Source organism: Cervus elaphus, chromosome X, assembly GCF_910594005.1.
Source record: "Cervus elaphus chromosome X, mCerEla1.1, whole genome shotgun sequence".
Taxonomy (NCBI): domain Eukaryota; kingdom Metazoa; phylum Chordata; class Mammalia; order Artiodactyla; family Cervidae; genus Cervus; species Cervus elaphus.
This window is the reverse complement of record NC_057848.1, coordinates 36,646,505-36,671,613: the sequence shown is the minus strand read 5'-3', so window position 1 is coordinate 36,671,613 and position 25,109 is coordinate 36,646,505. Positions and strand designations below refer to the sequence as shown.

The following is a 25,109-nucleotide window of genomic DNA, read 5'->3' as shown; positions in this document are numbered from 1 at the left end:
CATCCAAGTCCAGGAGGTACAGAGTCCCACACAGGATGAATCCAAAGAGGAGTACACCAAGACACATTATAATTAAAATGGCATAAATTAAAGATAAAGAAAGACTATTAAAGGCAGCAAGGAAAAAAAGGAACAAATAACATACAAAGGAACTCCCATAAGGTTCCCATAAGTTGACTTTTCAGCAGAAATTCTGCAGCCAGAAGAGAGTGACACAGTATATTTACAGTGATAAAAGGGAAAAAAAAAAAACTACAGCAAAAGAGTATTCTACAAGGTAAGGTTTTTATTCAGATTTGATGGAGAGGGCATAAGTTTTAAGACAAACAAAAGCCAAGACTTTGACACCAACAAACCAGCTTTACAAGAAATGTTAAAGGGACTTCTCTAAGTGAAAAAAAAAAAAAAAGCCACTACTAGAAACATGACAATTATGAAAGGAAAAAACCCTTCAGTAAAGACAAATATACCAGTGAAGTTATTAGTAAACTTTCCATGCACAAAGCTAGTAAGAAGTTTAAAAGACAAATTAAATTTAGTAAAATTTTAGTAAAAAATTAAAAATAGTAAAATTATCTATACCTACAATAAGCTGTTAAGAAATACACAACACAATTAGATATAAAATATGATGTCAACAGTAATCATGAAGGAGAGTACAAAAGCAGGCTTGTTAAAATGCATTTGAAATTAAGAGATTAGCAACTTAAAAAATAATGTATATATACATAGACTATTATACAGAAACCTCATGGTAACCACAGACCAAAAATACATAATAGATATACAAACACAAAAGAAAAAGGAATCCAAACATAACACTAAAAATAGTCATGGAATCACAAGAAAACAAAAGAAGGAATAAAAGAACTACAAATGTGATACACTGAATTAACAAAATGAATAAAAACCATATGACCATCTCAACTGATGCAGAGAAAGCTTTTGACAAAATTCAACATCCATTTATAACAAAAACTCTCCAGAAGGTGGGTATAAAAGGAACATATGTCAACATATTATAACAAAGATCATACATGATAAGTCCACAATTAATATCATACCCAATGGTTAAAAGTTGAAAGCATTTCTTCTAAGACCAGGAATAAGACAAGGATGCCCATTCTCACCACTTTTACTCAATATAAAAGTGTAAGTGGAGAAGGAAATGGCAACCCACTCCAGTACTCTTGCCTGGAGAATCCCATGGAGGGAGGAGCCTGGTAGGCTACAGTCCATGGGGTCGCAAAGAGCGGGACAGGACAGAGCGACTTCACTTTCACTTTCAGGTGTTAATAAAAAAAGAAAAAAAAAAAAGAATTGTAAGTCCTAGTTACAGCATTTGGACAAGAAAAGAAATAAGAGCAACCTAAATTGGGAAGGAATAGGTAAAATTCTCACTGTGTGCTGATGAAATAATACTATATATTATACTATATAAAATACTAATAATACTATATATTCATAGAAAATTCTAAAGACACTACCCAAAAACTACTTTGGTAAAGTTGCAGGATATAAAATTAATATGCAGAAATCTGTTACATGTCTATATACTAACAATGAACTAAAAGACAAATTAAGGAAAAGATCCCATTTATCATTGAAACCAAAATAATAAAATACCTAGGAATAAATCTGCCTAAGGAGGTAAAAAAAGGCTTATACTTGGAAAACTATAAGACATGATGAAAGAAATTGAACATGATGCAAACAGATAAAAAGATATACTGTGTTTGTGGATTGGAAGAATTAATACTGTTAATATGATCATACTACCCAAGGTAATCTGTAGATTTGATGCAATCTTTATCAAAATACTAGTGGCATTTTTCATAGAACTAGAACCAATAGTTTTAAAATTTGTATGGAAATGCAGAAGACCCCAAAGAGCCAAAACAACACTGAAAAAGAAGAACAGAGCTGGAGGTATCATGTACACTGTTTTCAGACTACACTACAAAGCTACAATAATTCAAATAATACGTTACTGTTAGTCACTTAGTCATGCCCAACTCTTTGAGACCCCATGGACTGCAGCTCACCAGGTTCCTCTGTCCACGAGATCTTCCAGGCGAGGATACTGGAGTGGGTCGCCATTTCCTTCTCCAGGGGATCTTCCCAACCCAGGGATCGAATCCAGGTCTCCTGCACTGCAGGCAGATTCTTTATCAACTGAGCTAATTATATGTTACTGACACAAAAATAGGTACACTGATCAACGGAACAGAGTAAAGAGCTCAGTAATTAGCTTATGTTTGTGCTTAGCCACTCAGTCATGTCTGACTCTTTGCGACCCCATGGACTGTAGCCTGCCAGACTTCTCTGTTCATAGGGATTCTCCAGGCAAGAATACTGAAGTGAGTTGCCATGCCCTCCTTCAGGGGATCTTCTCAAACCAGGGATTGAACCCAGGTCTCCCACATTGCAGGTGGATTCTTTACTGTCTGAGTCACCAGAGAAGCCCAAGCCTATGCTTATATGGTCAGTTAATCTAAGAAAAAAAAATATGAATATACAATGGAGAAAAGACAGTGTCTTCATTAAGTGCAGTTGGAAAACTGAACAGCCACATGTAAAAGAATGAAATTAGAACATTTTATTATACTATATACAAAAATAAACTCAAAGTGGATTAGATACCAAAATGTAAGACCTGAAAACGTAAAATTCCAAGAAGAAAACATAGGCAAAATAGTCTGACATAAATCACAGCAATATTTTTTTGGATCTATCGCCTCAGGCAAAGGAAACAAAAGCAAAAATAAACAACTGGACCCTAATTAAACTTAAAGGTGTTTGCATAGAAAAGGAAACCATCAACACAATGAAAATATAATTTGCTGATTGGGAAAAGATATTTGCAAATGATATAACCAATAGGGGTTAATATCTAAAATATATAAACAGTTCATACAACTCAACATAAAACAACCAACCTCATTGAAAACTGGGCAGAAGACCCAGATAGACTTTTTTTCCAAAGACATACAGATGGCCAGCAGGCATATGACAAGATGCTCAACACTGCTAATCATCTGGGAAATGCAGATCAAAACCACGATGAGATATTGCCTCACACCTGTCAGAATGGCTATTAATGAAAGAGCATAAACAAATGTTGGAGAGGATGTGGAGAATATGAACCCTTGCATATTGTTGGTAGGAATGTAAGATGATGTAGCCACTGTGGAAATCAGTATGAAGTTTCCTTAAAACAGTAAAAATAGAACTACCATATGATCCAGCAGCTCCACTCCTGGGTGTATAACCGAGAAACAAAAACACTACTTTGAAAAGTTACATGCACTATCATGTTCATAGCAGACTTATTTACAATAGCCAAAACATGGATACAACCTAAGTGCCCATAGATGAATGGGTAAAGAAGATGTGTACATTTATACAACGGACTACCACTCAGCCATAAAAAAGAATAAGATTTTGCCATTTGAAACAACATGGAAAAATATAGTGTGTTAGGTTTAGTGAAATGAGTCAGTTAGAGAAAGACAATACTATATCATTTATGTGGAATCTAAAAAACAAAATTGACTAGTTAATGTAACAAAAAGGAAACAGACTCACAGAGAACAAATTAGTGGTTACCAGGGGGATAGAGAAGGGGGGAGGCACAGGATTGGGTTAGCATTATTAAGAAGTACAAACTTTTATGTATACAATAAACACACGACAGTACAGAACAAGGAATATAGCCAATATTTCATTTTAACTATAATGGAGTATAACCTTTAAAAATTGTGAATCACTATGTTGTACACCTGATGCTTACTAGCTGTACTGGAAATACATTGAATAAAACCAATGTATCATAATATCAAGTGATAAATTTCAGCAAATGGTAGAGAATTAAAATTTCCTACAATTATTTGGATAATTTCAAGTATTCCAAATCAACTATAACTCAATTTTTAAAAAATGCTTTATGTGGCCTGAAAAGCCTAAACTATTTACTATTTGATCCTTTACAGATAAAGTTTGCTAACCCCTGCACTCCAGGATCTGTCACACACTGTTCATGTAAGGAGCCATACTTGAGGGCAATTTGGAACTACTTAGTCAAACTAAGTACACGGACACTGTGTAAGCCTGGATATATGCTCTGACAAAAGTAAGTACAAAAGGGTTTTATTATTTTCAATGTTGTTAAAGGTGATTGGGATGTGCATCACTTGGTGTTCTATAGGTAAAAAGAACCTTAAATAGAAGACCTTTATCTCAATACCATTTATGTAAACTAAAAATACATGAGGACAAAACAACAAAAACAGAAAGAAAAAAAAAAAACATTTTATAAGTACACTTAGACATTGGGTTTCCCAGCTGGCACCAGTGGTAAAGAATCCACCTGTCAATGTAGGAGATGCAAGAGATGCAGATCGATCCCTGGGTCAAGAAGATCCCCTGGAGTAGGAAATGGCAACCCACTCCAGTATTCTTGCCCAGAAAATTCCATGGACAGAGGAGCCTGGCAGACTACAGTCCTTGAGGCCACAAAGAGTCAGACACGACTGAGTATAAGCACAGACTTAAACATTAAAAGATTAGAACAATTACTTGGGGGGTTGAGAAATGGAAATAGGTAAAAATAAACAAGTATGGGCCTTGCAAGCAGCAATGATGTCAATGTGCCATCAATGAGAAGTATGAATAACTCAATCCTCCACAATAGATGCAGTTAAGAAAAAAAATGTTCTTAAAATAAGGTGAATTCATTTTCTGTGCAACATCTACCAACTCTTTGGTCCCAGTTATATTCTCTATCACACAAAACAAGTACAATCTTTCTTCCATACATGCCAATGACAATTCTCACCTTCTGAGGTCCTCTTTATTCTACATACACAGTTCTAGCACCTAGATGAATTTCCAAGTATGACTACCAGAAATGAACCTAGTATAGGTGAATCATCATGTAGTTGAAACAAACTACTGATTTCATTCCAGACACTACACTTCTCTCAAAGATGTCTAACCTGGAATAAGCAGTAGGGATCATGTATTCTAACTCTTCCCTAACGTGCTTCACACTTAACACTGTACTAGATACACAGCACGTTGCAAATGTGCTTTGGTTAACTGATTGTACACAAGCATACGGCTCTCCGGTGCATACAACTGAATAATAAATCAGCATAGGCTTAGTTTCTTATACTAATGTATCTAGGACTGAACATCTATCATAATCTCAAGTGATAAATTTCAACAGTAAAGAATTAAAATTTCCTACAAGTAGTGAAATTCAAAGCTCTAGTCAATGAACTTAAATGGGGTCAAGTGTGTAGTATTTGAGATAAAATGAATTAACTATTTTCTGTTGGTTTGGAGGTTTGACACAGTGTTGATGAATGTCAAGTACATATGAAGGAATATATTTGGTTGGTTCACTTATTTTAGTTACAGAAATAACTATGTTGTTCTTCTGATGCCACAGTTATCATTTCTCTGACTTTTAATTCAAATCCATCTAAAATGGTAAAGTCAATATGACTGATAACCACAGACATGTGGATAAACAAAAATTTAATTAAAAAAAACATTTTAATCTTTAAAGCTGAAAAGAATCTATGCCAAAGAATATCTCTACAGATTGTATTTTGGATTATGTGCTTCTAGTGCTGAATTATATGAATATTTTTAGAACACTTGAATGAAGGAAAAGTAGAAAACTCAAAGAATATTCAAGGTCTTACTGAACTTGTTTAGAGATATTAGTTTTTATTCTCATCAGTGCATTCCATACTAGAAACATTTTTTTTAACCTCCTTCCAATTCAGAACACTCTGAAACATAGCATAAGCTTTCAGTGTATCTCTCTAAAATTGAAAGTTTGCCTATGAATCTTAAGAATACATTTTTCAGGCTCTGAAAGTGAATATACCATAACTTTTTGCTGTATATCTGCCTGAAAACTTTCCCAGAAACTAAGCATGCTTGGATAAGGTTTATTTACATATCTGCAAGTCAACAGGGACACAAAGCACTTTCACAAGGAAAGGAAAAATACGAAGTATAGCAGAAACAGATGTGACTCTTCAAATTTCAAGAAGTCCTATGAGCATCTGATAATCCATTTTGCTGTCTCTTCATTGCCAATAGGCTTATTTATCACAACTTCCACAGTTTGATTTTTAAGCACTCTTAATTATAAAGTGTTGTTGCAATTAGCTCACTAAAGAACACAAGGCAAATTGAAGAATTATAATTCATTTTCTAAAGACTAGGGAAGATAGGAAGTCAGGAAGGGGACTCACGAACTTTTACTAGGATACTCTTTGGGCGTTGGTAGAAGTCAAGAAACTGAACTGATATTCACTTCTGATTGTAAAATATGATTGTATTTCTTTTATGCAATTTTAATTTCTCTCATACATAATGCCTGAAGAGGAAGGAAGCAGTCAATTTGGGGAGATGTATCGTTTTTATTTGAGCCCAAATTATGAAACTGGTTACATGCAAAACTGTGATAAGCAAGCCTTTCGTTGCAATAGAAATTTGATTTGAATGCCAATAAGCCTAGTATTAGACACAGCAGAATACTTACTAGACAAAGTATCATTGGGGAAATCAATTTTTTCTTTCCTGATATACTCATCAAAGCTATAGGTACTAATTGGTTGCCTACAAATATCCACTCCTCCCTCTTTTCCCTTGCAAAGACACAATTTATTTCATGTTTCCACTCCTTCCCCACATGACTCAGAGGCTTAGCCTCAGGCATAAACCTTGATCAATTCATAGGAACAACCATGTGGTCCTATATTCTCATTGCCAGTGTTTGGTTTAAGGGTAATCACTAATTGTGGCCAATGAGACATAAGTGAAGATTTGTTGGGAGCTTCTGAGGAATATTCCCTTATTCCTCAGAAGACACCAATGGCATGGCCCCATTTCTCCCTCTGGACATTGTCATATCTGCATGAGATATGTGAAACTGCTGCCGCTGTCTTGTGACTACGAGGGCAATAGTAGTCACAAGAGACAGGGAGGCATGGCATGCTGCAGTCCATGGGGTCAGTCGGATACGACTGAACTGAATTCACACCTTAGACGGAAGATTTAATGGCCATGAAAAAAAAGCGTGCAATATAAAAAGAGGAATGAGAATAAGAATAATATCTTAGAAACCAAACAATATCCTTTTTTTTATTTTATCAAAAGAAGTGAAAAGAGAAATTGAACACATATACAGAAGGTAGAACAAAAAACTCCAAGTGATAAAATAATAATTACAATAATAACAGCAAATTCTATACAGCTCTTATAATGTGTCAGTCACTGTTTTGAGCACTTTACATGTATAAATCCATTTTCTCTTCAAAACAAGCTATAAGATGGACATTATTACCTTCCCATATGAGAAAAATGAGTCACAGAGAGTGTATGTGACTTGTCCAAAGTAAAAACCTAGTAAATAGTGAAGCTAGATTTAGAATGCAGGCAGTTTAGCTTCAGAGTAAATGCTTATATAAATACTATACTGCCTTCTTAGAGAAAAGGAAATAAAAGGTAAAGAACTATACAATAATTATAGGATCAATCCAAGAAGTCTGACAATTTCTAGCAAGAAAGAATGGAAAATTAGGAGAAATTAAACCAATAACTAGCATTTACCTTCAATTTTATATGGAAAAAGTACAACACTGGCCTGTCAAATAAAACATAACCTCCTTATTTTTTCAGGAAACAGACAAAAGAACTACAGCAAATTGTGAAGGTATGTGTAGCAGTCCCAAAATTCAATACTTCCCTTAGAAATGACTTATAAAAGTAAACAAAGTGCTTATGTCCTTTTTCTTCCCCTTACTTTGTAAGGCAACAAGATTTCTCATGGTGACCTTCCATCTCTGAAGGTCTCTGTTAATTTCTCTCCTACACCTTATAGGAAAGATTTAAAATTCTTTTCTCTTCATGCAGGCAAACTGCAACTGAGTTCATGCTTGAAAAAAGATTAAAAACAGACTTGCAGCATTAGCTGTAAAGTCAGGCTTGGGTAAAATAACCCCAACAATGGTAAAATGGAAATGCCATTGAAGAGTACAGCAAAGATTGTAACTAGGCACCAGGTGATTTAAAAGCCCTAGCTCTAGGACTTCCCTGGTGGTCCAGAGGTTAAGACTTCACCTTTCAACGCAGGGGGTGTGGGTTCAATCCCTGGTAGGGGAACTAAGATCCCACATGCCTTGTGGCCAAAAAAACACAACATACAACAGAAGCAATATTGTAACAAACTCAATAAAGACTTTAAAAAATAATAAAAATAAAAGCATTGGCTCTAGTGTTCCTATAATAGTACTAGTAATATAGTAATATCTCAATAAATATGTAATTAATGAATGACTCTTTTGTTACAATGTTAGAGATAACAAGAGCTTTTTTTATACACAATTTGTTTAAAAATATTTCCTTTTCTTACCTATCATAGACTGAGATATGTCCATGCTGCTCTGTAGGTGAAAAAAAAAACCCTTTTAATAAAGAGCCCCTCAAGAAATTTTAAGTGACGGTCTCTAAATGATTTGTCAAGTACAAATGGTGGTGTTATATAATTATATATCTGTTATAATCCAAATCTTTGAAAAAATGGGAACAAATCAATCATTTAATAGGTGCTTTGCCATATCCTATTGCTCTTTGTCTCTACACATAAAACCAAATCAAGGTCCAGTTCTCAATTTTAATATGATAGTAGCCTGAGGACACCACCATTTATATGTCCACTTAATTTCTGGTTATTTAAAATATATAAATCATAGACACACTATAATTATTCTATAAAATATAAACTACAACTTTCTATTCAAAAGTTATTAATGCTGTCTTTGCTTTGTTGAAAACTGATTTATCATCCATCCATCTACATATTTATCTATACCTACCTACCTATTTTATTATTTTAGCTCAATGGAGCTAAGAGAGTATTACTAACTTTGGAATAGAAACTTGCAGTTTATTTCACAGAATAGCTTCATGGACAATTTAATAGGAGAAAATACTGTTTCCACAGAATGAATTGGGCTCTCTAAAGTTATAAGAACCTATGAAAACCATGGTATTCTAGCCACCACAACACCATCCAAGGTCTTAACACAGACATACTTAAATTCTTACTCATATCTTATTAAGTAGGATTCTCAACCTACTTAAAACAGTGGTCTTCATTTTCTTATTGTTTTTGTGCTCTCATCTTGACATGTGTATATAGCAGAAAGATCTCTCTTTATTTTCTCAATAACAAATGGTAGAAAAAAATAACTGTTAAAATAGAAATCTGGCTAGGATTCCACTAGAACAGGGTCCAAGAATGTTATTACTATTCTTTTGACTACACATTCAACCATGACCCACAGGATTTTATTGATGTCTTTGATGTTGCAAAATATTGCAGTGTTGTGTGGTAGTCAGGAGGTGGGAGAAGGATGGTGTATATGGTTGGTCTTTCTTTCCTCCTTAATAGAGCACAGAGGTTTTCATACTTGGTTTATGTGAGAATCTTCATTTCTAAAGCTTTCTAGGTGATTCTGATGGTTAATGAGGCCTTAGAAAGAATGGGATGGAATATCAGATAAAAGCATGAACTTTGAAGCCACATAGATTTACATTCAGAATTTGACTATTCCTTACCAGTCTGCCTCAGGAACATAACGCTTACCCTGTAGTATTATTTGAGGAGAAACTGAATTAATATATGTACATCTACATAGTCTATTGTCTTACAATAATGACCAATCTAGAAATGGAGACTATTTGTGAATTCAAACAACAAAACCTAGAAAATACAGAAAAAAATAACATGTTAAATCTTTTGATATACACAGCCCTAGATGACAGTAATGCTTCCCCATTCCCCCACCCTGGCTTTATTTACACCCCTAACACACATATAGCCTCTCAATGGCTGCAAAGGTAACTTTTCAGCATGAGGGAAACTCTATCAATGTTGATTTAGAACTTCGTTGGGGCACTTCAGTATCTTACACATAAGCCTTAGTGCAAGTCACACGTTACTCTTTTCAAAGGGAAAGATTCATTTCTATTATTTCAGAGATGTCACATATCACAAGAGTAACCCAGAAAAGAAATTGATCTTGGGAAATGCAATTTCAGCGGAAAAATCTGGACCAGGAAGACTGTAACAAGGTCCTAAAATGTGCCTGGCTCTCAGGAAATCATTATCACATAAAGCAAATGCTGATAATCTGCTTTATTTATAAAGGACTGACCAGATTGAAATTGTCAAGCAAGTGACACCTGTTGCTCACCACCAGGAGCAGCAGTCTCAGGATGTCAACTCATTGCATGGTGTGTAGGTGTCAGGGTCAAGAAACAAGAATGACATAGGCACTGGACGGAAAAACGCTTCACTTATATAGAGAAGAGCCAGAGCAAGATCAACTTCAATAGTGAGTGTTGGTCTCCCCTGGTCAGTGGGTCTAACCCCGCAGCCAAAGATAGAAGGTTTACACAAACTCCTTTTGTCTTGAAAAGGAAGGATGCTGTCCCTCCCCTTAAAAAATATAGCAGTGGGCTGGCCAGGCACCATAGGCCACAGGTACTTAAAGATAACAAATAAATTCATATCAAGCCTGAAATAGGGAATGGGGAAAAATATTCCCAAATAAAGAGATATGTCCAACTTATGGTTAAGACTTCTTTATCTCCTTGCAAAAAAATGTTCCAGGCCAAAGGCCTGAATATTCACATGTGACTACACAGGTCAAAAGACTACACATAAGTAACTGTCTTCCCCAATAGGAATGTATCTGTAAATTTCCTATATATACACTTACCAAGTACTCAACTCAGATGCTTACTCTTCTATGGTAATAAACTGAATACTGTAAAGCTTTGACTAGGCAGAAAGACTTTAAAATGTATTATACTTAACTAAGGATTGAGATAACATGACTCTTCCATGGTTGAAAAACTTTCCATGTCTTCCTGATATTAAACTCTTCTGCTCTTGTCTCAAAGAAAGAGAAATAAAAGGATCTCTCTTTCTTGAAAAAGCTAACCTCTTCCCCAGAGCTCATTATCCCATCCTACCAGTATATTCTCTGATAACTCATATCATCAGCTGTCCATTTTTCTCTCCTCTATCTTCAATTTTCACATTCCATGCAAGCTTGCTCTCTACCTACAAGCACTTTGAAGCAGATCAAGTCTATGCCCCTAACAAAAAGCAATTCCCCTAACTTTACTCCCCTTTCTAGTTATCCTTCTTTCAGAGAAGCTCTCTCTCTCTCTAGCTATCCTTCAAAACCATTTTACTGACATCTTGATGCCACGTCAATGAAACAACCCTCTCAAAGATCAGTAATATCCATTAATAATAGTCTTCTGTGGTTTCTTCTTCCACCTGTCTCCTCTTTAAGCTCTGTGGCACCCTTATCTCCTGTTTCTCCTTCTAATTTAAATTTTTCCTCAATCTCTTTAACTGGATCCTTTTAAACCTATTTCCATTCTTTAAGCATCTCTCACAAAACGTTTTGGGTGTTAAAAAAATTAAATTTTTTAAAAATTAAGCATCTCTAAAAATTCTATTATTGCTTGGTTCTGTGTTCTGCTTGGGATTCCCAGGTGGCTCAGTGGTAAAAAAACGTCTGACTACAATGCAGGAGCACAAGAGACTTGGATTCGATCCCTGTGTTGGGAAGATCCCCTGGAGGAGGAAATAGAAACCCACTCCAGTATTCTTGCCTGGAGAGAGAAACCTGGCAGGCTATAGTCCATGGGGTCACAAAGAATCAGACACAACTGAGCTTGCATGCACGTGTTCTGCTTGGCCTATATTCTCTGCCTCATAACATGACCCACTTCTATAATTTTAATAACTCTATCTCCAGCCCCAATCTTACCCCTGAATTCCACAATTTAATCTCCAAGTAATTGCTCTGTAACTCCTCATGATTGGCTAAAAAAAATCACACCATGTCCAATCCAGTATCACTTTTCCCTACTCCTTTGCTGCTCCTGAACTGTGTTTCTTAGATCAGGCCAATAGCATCATGTGTGCTAAGTCGCTTCAGTCATGTCCGACTCTCTGCCCCACTATGGACTGTGCTCTACCAGGCTCTTCTGTCCATGGGATTTTCTAGGCAAGAATACTGGAGTGGGTTGCCATTTCCTTCTCCAGGGGATCTTCCCAACCCAGGGATCAAATCCACATCTCTTATGCCTCCTGTATTGGTAGGTGGGTTCTTTACCACTAGAGCCACCTCGGAAGCTTCACCATGATCTTAGTTACTCTAGTCAAAGAGGCTAAAAATCAACTTCTCCCTCAGCCATAAAGTATTATTTACTTTATTTTCAAAATAACTGGTATTTATCTTCTACTCTAACCCAATGGAATTGTGTTAATAGAGGTGTAGACATATACAGGAAATCCAGAAGTCCCCACACACCTTAGAGAAGGGTTACAGAGCTCCTGAAGAAGCCAAAGTTGTGGGGTCTGGATAAGAAGATGCATAGGATAGAGACTTCATGACTGGAAATGTTGACAAGTAACACTTCAGCAGGCACCATCCAAGGCTCACTAGTGACTGGACATGATAAGGAGAATTTTTGTTAAGATGTCAAAGAAGACTCAGAAGACAGAATGGAAAGTTGCATTTTCTTCTCCATGCTAAAAGAACACATACACTTTCCTGTGCATCCAGACACTGTCCTAAGAAGGAAAAGAAAAAGACATCCCTTGAAATAGAAGATATATACTGACAGGCAAGCTTCATATTGAATTGGCTTGATATTTACAAGAGTTTAGATAGCCTTTGACCAAGTTCAAGTTTCCTATCAGCAGGCGTGGGGGCTTGAGATCAAATGCAATCATAAAATCAGGGCAATTTCAATTCTTTGAAAATGTTATGTTGGATAGATTTTTTACTCTATTATTCCATGGGTATTCTCTGTGGTCTGGCCCCAACTTTTCTTTATACCTTTAAGATAATATTTCCCTTCATGTGTTTTTTAGGTTCTAGCTAAATTAAATTACTCACCATGAAATTTCATTCCTCCAATGACTTTACTCATGGTATTCACTCAACCTCAAATGTTCTACTTCCTTCACCCACGAAAATATGACTTACAGTTCAAAACTCAGCTTGCTTATCAGTTCTTGCACAGAGCCTTCCCAGTTGCCCCAGGCCTGGCCCCAATTGTGAGTAATTGCTCCTGCTTCCACCATACCAACCACATTCTGAATCTCTCTCTGAAAAATTTCTGCAAGCCTCTGCTGAACTCACTGAAGCTCCTCTGCCTTAACATGCTTAGTAATACTTCATTAAATATTGAAGCTCATAAAAGGTCTCAGATTATCATTGTCAATATCAGTGATCACAAACAAGGCTGTAGCTGTTGAAGATGTGGAAGATTACTCAGTCATAAAAAGAATAAAATAATTCCATTTGCAGTAATATGGGCGGATTTACAGATTATCATACTAAGTGAAGTCAGAGAAAGACAAACATCATATGATATCACTTACATGTGGAATCTAAAAAAATGATACAAAGGAACTTATTTACAAAATGTAAACAGACTCACAGACTTTGAAAACAAATTTATGGTTGCCAAAGGTGAAAGCTAGGGGAGGGGGATAAATTAGGAGTTTGGGTTTAACATATACACTTTATTATAGATAAAATTGGAGAAGGAAATGGCAACCCACTCCAGTATTCTTGCCTGGAAAATTCCATGGACAGAGGAACCTGGTGGGCTACAGTCCATGGGGTCACAAAGGGTCGGTCACAACTGGGCACATCAGCACACATATAAAATAGATAATGAACAAGAACCTACTGTATAGCACAGGGAACTCTACTCAATATCTTATAATAACTTATATGGGAAATGAATCTGAAAAAGAATAGATATATGAGTATGTACTACTGAATCACTTTGCTGTACTCCTGAAACACAGCATTATAAATCAACTGTACTTAAATATTAAATAAAAATTACAAAGAAAATGTGGAGGATTTTTCTGACTTATTATTGGAGACATTTTACTAAAGAGTGCTTTAATAAATACCTGATTTTTTCCAGCTTTACTATAGTTGATAAAATCATAAAATATTTAAAGTATACAACATGATGATTTGATACATGTATTTATTGTGAAAAAGATCCCCTCAGTTGAATTAACACCTTTATAGCCTCACAGATTTACTTAAAAAAAAAAAAAAAAAAACTGACATTTTAGAGTCACTTGCTTCTGTAAATGAGATATCTTTTCTAGAGCTACCATTTGTCTTCAGGAGATATTCTGGAGCCTGTTATCGAATCTATTAGATAAATTGAGAGAAGAAATAATGTACTTTACCCTGTCACACCACAGAAAAACTACATTTGAATGCATGAGGGTTCATTTGGAGACCAGGAAATGTTCACTAGGTCTACACTCTGCTTTGGCTTAGATTTAATTGCCTGGGCTAAATCAAAGGGTACTGAGTTAATTTAGGTGAGCTAACCCCTGAAAAATCTGAGTATTTCCATAGTTGTCACTAGAGGGCTCAGTAGGAGCATTGGTACTGGCTATCCTGGAAAGGTGCTGGGAGACCGACACAACCAGGAAGAGATTTTGGTGATGCTGACCAGCATCCTGTAGATGCAATCAATGGACATAGGATATTGGCCATCTGTACATAGAGGAAGGCAACCTCGGAAATGCCAAACATCATTCTAAGAAGACATACGATGGGCCTAACACCTTAGAAGTTATGTCAGAAGAAAGATCTTATGACATTGAGAACAGTCAATGGACAGGATATCTGGAGCTCTACATAGAGGAAAAATGTATTAAGGGACATCAATCAGAAGATAAAGCATTGATCTAACGAAAATCTTTCTACCTGGAAGCCACCAGACCTTCTTATCCCCCAGAGTGAGTCACCCCACGGGGTAAAGGGATCAGTCATCCAATTTGTTTTGTGTACCTTGGAGAGGAGAGTGTAAAATGATATAATGGGCTTCCTGTCACTAAATTCTTTTAAAATTTATAGCTGACAGATACTAGCCACTTTTTTCTCTTGGTTTTGGAGCCAGTATTATTCCTAGTCAGGGTGAATAGAAGGGTGTTTTAAACCACTACTTCAGGAATTCATGATCATGTCAATCTAGTTATTGATACCACTCTAAATTTGCACTCTAATTCTGTTGCCTTATTCTCAAAACCCCCTGTTCCTTCCCATTTCTATTTTTTCTTTTTTTGCCAATTATCCTAGGAATTTCTTACTTGAATTCAACCTTCAAAACTTTTTCCCTGCCACCTCTTCCTGGATATTTCCAACAGTGGCTTTACTTTCTCCTCTATGATTGTTGTTTATACCTCTGAGATTGTGATCATAATTGTCTGCCCCTCCCTAAAGTTCTCCTTACTGTCCTAGATCTGCCCTCTTCCTTCCTCTGTAGTGTTTTCTTACTTTACAAATCCCAGGTTATCACTATTACTAGCTATTTAGAAAAGTTACATTAGGTAGCTAGAATAATGGTTATTTATTTGTGGATCTATAATCTTGTTTAGTAAGATCACCTAATCATCTAAATCCTCAAAATTGGGTATCATAGTGCTAAATAAAAAATTATTCATGACACTTGTTAAAAATGGTAAGGCAGATTTTTATTGGGGGGGGGCTACTATGATGGGGTTTTTACAGCAGAGGAGAGAGATTGAGATCACCTCCTACAAGGGCAAGTAGGAATTGATAGACAAAGAGTAGGGGGGGAGTCAGTGAACGGAAAATTAATGAGAGGAAACCTCTGAGGTAGGAGGATTTTGGTTCAACTGACAAGAAACGATTTTTGCTGAAGGTTGACCAGTATGATAACATATTGAGGATGGGAGAATGAGGAATTTGCTCTGTCAAGCTTGGGTGAATTTCATTAAACTGACCCAGCAGGGTTTTTCCTAATACTGAAATAAATAGGCCAAGGACAAAGTTCAAAGGTGAGGCTTTGTCATAAAGAGGCCTCAGAGGAGTCTACCCAAACTTTGTTCAAAGGATACAGTCTTTGTCTGTAGCCAAGCCAAGAAAGACAACCTGCATTATACTCTGGGTCCAGAGAGCCTATGGCCCAGGAAGAAAGTTACAATAGCTTCTGCATTTCTTTCTTAAAATCAACAATCTCTGGAACCTGCCAGGGCAGAATTAGGCAAGGATTAGAAAAACAGACATATTTAATCAGCACAGTTGTGCACTATTCGACAAACCTAGTTCTAAAATAAATCCACACAAGTATTCTTTAATTTTGTATACTTGTGGTTAGTATAGTAGTATTCTATCAACTATATCTAGCTTCCCATATCTGTCTCTAATTTTATGAAGCCAAAATCATTCTTCTGAAAATATGAACTTAGTCCTAATTGCTCCTTCATGTATTTTCTTATTTAAGTGAACCTTGGGTCAAAGATGGAAGTCAGTTTTTTCTTAGAGAACCATTTAGGAAATATAATGCTGCTAAATTTCTGCAACAAAAAAAGGAAGTTGTCAGTTCTCTGAAGTCACACTTTAACCTAGATGCCCATCAGCAGATGAATGGATAAGGAAGCTGTGGTACATATACACCATGGAATATTACTCAGCTGTTAAAAAGAATTCATTTGAACCAGTCCTAATGAGATGGATGAAACTGGAGCCCATTATACAGAGTGAAGTAAGCCAGAAAGATAAAGAACATTACAGCATACTAACACATATATATGGAATTTAGAAAGATGGTAACAATAACCCTATATGCAAAACAGAAAAAGAGACACAGAAATACAGAACAGACTTTTGAACTCTGTGGGAGAAGGTGAGGGTGGGATGTTTCAAAAGAACAGCATGTATACTATCTATGGTGAAACAGATCACCAGCCCAGGTGGGATGCATGAGACAAGTGCTTGGGCCTGGTGCACTGGGAAGACCCAGAGGAATCGGGTGGAGAGGGAGATGGGAGGGGGGATCGGGATGGGGAATAAGTGTAAATCTATGGCTGATTCATATCAATGTATGACAAAACCCACTGAAATGTTGTGAAGTAATTAGCCTCCAACTAATAAAAAAATAATAATAATTAAAAAAAAAAAGAAAAAAAAAAGAAAATAAAATGCAAAACAACTGTGTATCTCCTCTACTCCCACCACCCTACCACCAACAGAATCTCAATGGAGATTACAAACGTAAATTTTGCCAGTTGCTATCTCCCTTAGAGATTAATCCCCATCTGTAAAACTTGTTAAATGAATCTGTGAATTTAACTGGGGAATCACTCTTGGGAAATAATAAACTGTGCACACATTTCTAGAATGTAAGTATTCATTCAGTAAACATTTATTGAAGATTTATAGTGTGCCAGACACTGCTCTAAGTAACACAGACACATAGGCAAAAGGCATAATGCCTCCCCTCAAGGAACATGTTGTTTAGTGTCTGGGACAGGGTCGGGGACAGGCAAACGAACAGTTAAAATACAATGCAATTAGCTCTAAAATCAAACCATTCACCGTGAAGGAATTCTTCCACTTAAGTCTTGGGAATGAGATAATATTGTATAGTTTTAAGAACTTTTCAGAAAAATACATCTGGGTTCAAATCTCAGCTCTATCTAACATTGTCTAACATTGTGTTTTTAGGCAAATTTTCCATCAGTCTAAGCCTCAGTTTCCCTATCTGTGAAATGGGGTAATAACAATTCCAGATTTACTAATGTGTACTCTTGATGCTAGAGGAAAACACAGTATGTGTTCAAATAATGTTAGCCTTTATTACCATATTATTAAACTGGGATAGGCTTTTCAGAGGAGGTGGCACTAATTGAGTGGAGCAAGATTTATCAACCTCATCACTTTTGGTCTTTTAAGCCAAATAATTCTTTGTTGTGGGGGGATGATTTATGCTTTGAAAAATGTTTAGCAGCATCCATGGCTTCTCTCTACCCACTCCTCCAGTAACAACCCCTCTTCCAAGTTGCAACAGCCCATGGACTATAGTCCATGGTGTTCTCCAGGCAAGAATACTGGAGTGGGTAGCCATTCCCTTCTCCAGGGGATCTTCCCAATCCAGGGATCGAACCCAGGTCTCCCGCATTGCAGGCATATTCTTTACCAGCTGAACCACAAGGGAAGCCCATAAACTGTCTCTAGACATGGCCAAACATGTCCTGGAGGCAAATAGCACACATGTTTGATAACCACACAGATAGAATATTATGATAATGAAACTATTACAAAAACAACACTGACACTATTTATGAGAATGGATTTTAAGGAAGTAAAACTGGAAGAAGAAAGGCCAGTTATGAAGAAACATTCTGATTTCTTTTTTCCTCATCTCTTCATCAGCAACTTCTGTCAGCTCCAACTCTAAAATATATCTGAAATCTATTTCTTACCATTCCAGTTTCTATCATTCTAGTCATCTTTCACCTGGACACCTGCATTAGCTTCCTATCCAATCTCCCCACATCTATACTTTCTCCTCTATACTAGCCTGTTCCCTACACAGAAACAAATATATATATATATCAGATCACAATAATTCCTTGATTTGTATTTCCATTAAACCTAGACTAGAAATACAAGCTCAGTAGCACAGCCCAAAAGGGCCTATGTGATCTTATCTGGGCTTCTAACTTCATGTCCTCTCACTTTTCTCTACTAAGCTTCTGTCACAGTGACCCTTTTGTTCTACGTGGAAATCATTAACGTCATTCTTCATTCAGGGTTACACTTGTTTCTTTCAAGACAGTTCTTCCTCCATTCACTTGACTGCTTCCTTGTCATCATTCAGATTTCCATTCAAATTACAATTCCTAGTAAGTGTCCCACCTGGCAACTCTGTCTGAAATACACACACACATGCTCACCCAATCCTGATTCTCTTGCATTACTTTCTTAATGTGAGTATATACTAAGTTGCTTCAGTCGCGTGCAACTCTTTGCAACTCTATGGGCTGTAGCCCACCAGGCTCCTCTGTCCATGTGATTCTCAAGGCAAGAATACTGGAGTGTGCTGCCATTCCATTCTCCAGGGGATTGTCCCAACCCAGGGATTGAACCCCCGTCTCCTGTGTCTCCTGCATTAGCAAGGTAACGCTTTACCACTGAGCCACTGGGGAAGCCCCTACTTTCTTAATAACACTTGTCAAAAATTCTATTATTTATTCACTTGTATATTGTCTTCCAGTAGAAAGTAAGTCTGGTGAGAATGGGGATTAGTCTGTTTATTATTATACTGCCAGCACTTAAAACAGTGGCTGACACATAGTAGGCTGTCAGTAAACATTTTTTTGAATAAATATCCTCATAATATAGGAATGAAATGATGCGGGACAGAACTAAGGCAGTGAAAATGGGAAAAGAAAAAGAAACTATATTAATATGGTAGAAGAAACAGGAAGTCTGGTGAGTAATTGGATAAAAGGTATACTAATAGACAAGATTTAGGGGTAACTTCTAGATTTTTGTCTTCAGCAAATACATGAATCGTAGCAGATAATAAGAAAGGGAACATGTGATGATGAAAAGGTTTGGAGGGAAAGTTTTAAGATATTGAGTCAATATACTTAGTCCAGTTGTGTAGATGTTATGATAGGTAATTTTGAAGACCAAGTGACATTTTCACAATGAAAGGAAACATGTGGGAATCATCCACTTACTGTGATATGTGAAGCCATAGTAACTGATGAGATCACCCAAAGAAAGTGCGCAGAGTAAAAGAAAATTTAAGTCTATAGTCAACCTAGACAGCATATTAAAAAGCAGAGATATTACTTTGCCAACAAAGATCCATCTAGTCAAAGCTATGGTTTTTCCAGTAGTCATGTATGGATGTGGGAGTTGGTCTATAAAGAAAGCTGAGCACCAAAAAAAATGATGCTTTTGAAGTGTGGTGTTGGAGAAGACTCTTGAGAGCCCCTTTGACAGCAAGGAGATCCAACCAGTCCATTCTAAAGGAAATCAGTCTTGAATATTCATTGGAAAGACTGAAGCTGAAGATGAAAGTCCAATACTTTGGCCACCTGATTCGAAGAACAAACTCATTGGAAAAGACTCTGATGGTAGGAAAGATTGAAGGCAGAAGGAGAAGGGGATGACAGAGGATGAGATGGTTGAATGGCATCACCAACTCAATGGACATGAGTTTGAGTAAGCTCCAGGAGTTGGTGATGGACAGGGAAGCCTGGCATGCTGCAGCCCATGGGGTCGTAAAGAGTCAGACATGACTGAGTGACTGAACTGAACTGAAATAGCATATGGCAAAGCTAACATGTAAGATTTATATTGAGAGGCAGGAAGGCATATCACAGAGGAGATAAAAAGTGAAACATTTCAAAAGGTAGGAGAGTTTGACATCAAAATGTCAAGGGAGAAGAGTTTCATGGACTGTAACATAGCAATGAAGAAGCCACCGGGAATCTTGGCAAGAACAGCCAGTGGAGTTCAAGAGATATAATCCAAACAGAAGTAATGGAAAAAAATTAGAGATGAAAACAGATATGTTAGAGTAGACTATACTTATTAGAAGGCTGTCATCCAAGGGAAGAAGGGACAGAATAATAGGAATTTTTAAAAATGAGAGCAGCTTGAATATGTATATGTATATATACTAAAAGACCAGAATGGAAATGGAGTAGCTACATTTAATAAATATTAAAATATATTAAAAGAGTAGAGGTCCCTGAAACTATGAGGACTAGAATCCAGAAAAGAGGTAAATGGATTAGTGACAAGAAAATGTTCTCCTCAATTTTAAGGATAGGCACAGCTTTAGAGAAACTCTATACAGTCAGCAAAAACAAGACAGAGAGTTGACTGTGGCTCAGATCATGAACTCCTTATTGCACAATTCAAACTTAAATTGCAGAAAGTAGGGAAAACCACTAGACCATCCAGGTATGATCTAAATCAAATTCCTTATGATTATACAGTGGAAGTGACAAATAGATTTAAGGGATTAGTTCTGATAGACAGAGTACCTGAAGAACTATGAACAGAGGTTTCTGACAATGTACAGGAGGCAGTGAATAAAACCATCCTCAAGAAAAAGAAATGCAAAAAGGCAAAATGATTGTCTGAGGAGGCCTTACAAATAGCTGAGAAAGGAAGAGAAACGAAAAGCAAAGGAGAAAAGATACATCCATCTGAATGCAGAGTTCCAAAGGATAGCATGGAGAGATAAGAAAGCCTTCCTAAGTGAACAATGCAAAGAAATAAAGAAAACAATAGAATGGGAAAGACTAGAGATCTCTTCAAGAAAATTGGAGATATCAAGGGAATATTTCATGCAAAGATGGGCACAATAGATGCCAGAAATGATATGGACCTAACGGAAGCAGAAGACATTAAGAAGTGGCAGCAAGAATACACAGAACTATACAAAAAAGATTTTAATGACACAGACAACCATGATGGTGTGATCACTCACCTAGAGCCAGACATCCTGGAATGGGAAAATAAAGTGGGCCTTAGGAGGCATCACTACAAAACAAAGCTAGTGGAGGTGATGGAATTCCAGCTGAGTTATTTCAAATCCTAAAAGATGATGCTGCCAAAGTGCTGCACTCAATATGCCAGCGAATTTGGAAAACTCAGCAGCGGCCAGAGGACTGGAAAAGGTCAGTTTTTTTCTAATCCCAAAGAAAGGCAATGCCAAAAAATGTTCAAACTACTGCACAATTGCTCTCATCTCACATGCCAGCAAAGAGATCCTCAAAATTCCCCAAGCTAGGCTTAAATAGTATGTGATCTGAGAACTTCCAGATATTCAAACTGGATTTAGAAAAGGCAGAGGAACCAGAGATCAAACTGCCAACATCCACTGGATCATAGAGAAAAGCAAGAGAATTTCAGAAATACATCTACTTCTGCTTTATTGACTACACCAAACCCTTTGACTATGTAGATTACAACAAACTGTGAAACATTCTTAAAGAGATGGGAATACCAGACGACCTGACCTGCCTCCCGAGAAATCTGTATGCAGGTCAAGAAGCAACAGTTAGAACTGGACATGGAACAACAGACTAGTTCCAAACTGAGAAAGGAGTATGACAAGGCTGTATTTTGTCACCCTGCTTATTTAACTTAGATGCAGAGTACATCATGAGAAACGCTGGGCTGGAAGAAGCACAAGCTGGAATCAAGATTGCCGGGGGAAATAACAATAAACTCAGATATGCAGATGACGCCATCCTTATGGCAGAAAGTGAAGAGGAACTAGAGAGACTCTTGATGAAAGTGAAAGAGGACAGTGAAAAAGTTGGCTTAGAACTCAACATTCAAAAAACTAAGATCATGGCATCTGGTCCCATCATTTCATGGCAGATAGATGGGGAAACAATGGAAAGAGTGATGGACTTTATTTTCTTGGACTCCAAAATCACTGCAGATGGTGACTGCAGCCATGAAATTCAAAGACATTTGCTCCTTGAAAGAAAAGCTATGACACATCTAGACAGCATATTAAAAAGCAGAGACATTACTTTGCCGATAAAGGTCTGTCTAGTCAAAGATTTGGTTCTTCCAGTAGTCATGTTTGGATGTGGGCTGCTGCTGCTGCTAAGTCGCTTCAGTTGTGTCTGACCCTGTGCAACCCCATAGACAGCAGCCTACAAGGCTCCTCCGCCCATGGGATTTTCCAGGCAAAAATACTGGAGTGGGTTGCCATTTCTTTCTCCAATGGATGTGGGAGTTGGACCAAAAAGAAAGCTGAGCGCTGAAGAAATGATGCTTTTGAACTGTGGTGTTGGTGAAGACTCATGAGAGTCCCTTGGACAGCAAGAAGATCCAACCAGTCCATCCTAAGGGAAATCAGTCCTGAATATTCACTGGAAGGACTGATACTGAAGCTGAAACCCCAATACTTTGGCCACCTGATGCAAAGAGCTGACTCATTAGAGAAGACCCTGATGCTGGGGAAGATTGAGGGCAGGAGAATAGAACAACAGAGGATGAGATGATTGGATGCCATCACCAAGTCAATGAACATCAGCTTGAGCAGCCTCCAGGAACTGGTGATTTACAGGGAAGCCTGGAGTGCTGCAGTCCATGGGTTCTCAAAGAGTTGGACACGACTGAGCAACTGAAGTGAACTGAAGAGCTTTACATTATGTAGATCAGTGGTAAATGGGATAGAAATCTCTGAGAGATCCAAAGGCCTGGCTACTAAGACTAGAAGAAACAAGAGAAGTAATCGTAGCTGACATTTATCAACCTCTGACACTTACTGAGTCACATATATTTTCTCTGTGATGTAGGAGACATGGTCACCAGCTAGAAAGGAGGTAGTTGAGGACAGTGGTGAAAATGTGAAACACCTTTGGTGGAAGATAGGGACAAATTTCTTCCATGTATCAAAGACATATAAGAGGGATATTCTGCTAACCCCATTGCTTATTTGCTCTTTACAAACATCTGGAGACATAAACAGAAAGTGGACAAGTCAATTAAACTCTTCTGAGTCTTAGATGTTCTTCTATGTAAAATGAAGGGTTTAGATTTGCTGGCCTAACTCTAAGGTTTTCCACACATCTGCCATTCTATGACTTTGTTCTGTTGTCTCTAAACCAGAGGTCTTTATAAGACAGAGGACTTGATCATGTTTTGCCTCAGTTGTGAGACACACTGGGACAGCATCAAACCCATAGTGAAGAGGAAGGAGCAGGAAACAGGCTATAAGGCTCTGTGAGGAAATAGAGGTTGGAGGGAGGAGTATGTTAAAGTTACAACACAAAAGGGGCAAAGCAATCTTGGGTGTAACCTGTATTAGTGATACTTAGGAATTATTTGATATAGTGGTTGTGGTATGGCAGCAGTAATTTCAAAGTAGTGGTGATTTTTAGAATCAGATGGGTTTCCTTACCATAGTTCTAAGTTTAGAACATGATATACTAGTCTGGGAACACAAAACGCTAGACACAGTCTGTAAAAAGGAAAGTGAAAGTGAAAGTCACTCAGTCGTGTCTGACTCTCTGCAACCCCGTGGACTATGGAATTCTGCAGGCCAGAATACTGGAGTGAGTAGCCTTTCCCTTCTCCAGGAAATCTTTCCAACCCAGTGATCAAACCCAGGCCTTCTGCATTGCAGGCAGATTCTTTACCAGCTGAGCCACCAGGAAAGCCCAAGAATACTGGAGTGGGTAGCCTATCCCTTCTCCAGGAGATCTTCCCGACCCAGGAATCGAATTGGGGTCTCCTGCATTGCAGGCGGATTCTTTACCAATTGAGCTATCAGGGAAGCCCACCTAAAAGGAAGGGGTCAGCCAAAGAGACAATGATTAACAATAGAACTCTAATCTAACAAGAGAAATTACAGATCAAATGAGAGAACCAAGGCAGTATCCAAGATTTCACAAATCTGCTCAGTAGGCAGGTAGAGGCTCAGGTTTTCTTAGACAAGCTCTACCAGATTTTAAGCTGCAAGACCAATTCCATTCCCCACTTGTTAAGGACATAAAACTCCCATGGTCCAGCCAGTCTTAGTGAGGACATCCTCATCTTTGTATTTAAAAAATACCTCTATATTATCCAGTCTCTGTCTCCAGTTTTATTCTTTCTTACTTCCCAGAGTGAACTCCTTGCTGCATTCGGGCAGATGTGTTCACTGGCCATTGAGTGCTTACACCTCTGTCTGCATAATTGCTCATATAATCATATTTTGAATGTTCTCCATCATCTTTTCCATCTATCTGAAGTCCACCCATCCTTCAAGGCCCAATTCAATGCCATCTATATCCTTTATTACTCACCATCTGATGTCATTCCATATAGCTACACTCTTAGTAATTACTGCCTTTACCAAATTGTTATTTAAAAGAGGATTTCACCTTGAAACTATTATTTCACCTTGAAACTTATTTCTATCTGGTTCACCTTACTGTGTACTATGAATAGAGAAGATACCCAGTGTTTGATGAATTAGTGCAAATCTTTACATACACACTGAGAAGAGCCAAAAGAAGAAGAAAAAAAAAAGGATTATTCTCAATGATGTACAAATTTTGTGACAAATCTTGTACATCCTCTTTTTTTAAAACTTTGTTTCTTTTGTCAACTTGGAAGGCCCTCAAATGAATCATTCAGGATATTAGAAGAAGGGAGAACACAGCA

General features: G+C 37.3%; 1 pseudogene; it reads right to left on the bottom strand.

Annotated features, from left to right (window-relative positions):
* LOC122689468 overlaps nt 1-24,703 on the bottom strand; it is a 51,092-nt pseudogene extending 26,389 nt beyond the window's left edge.
* Between the last annotated feature and the right edge of the window lie 406 nt (nt 24,704-25,109).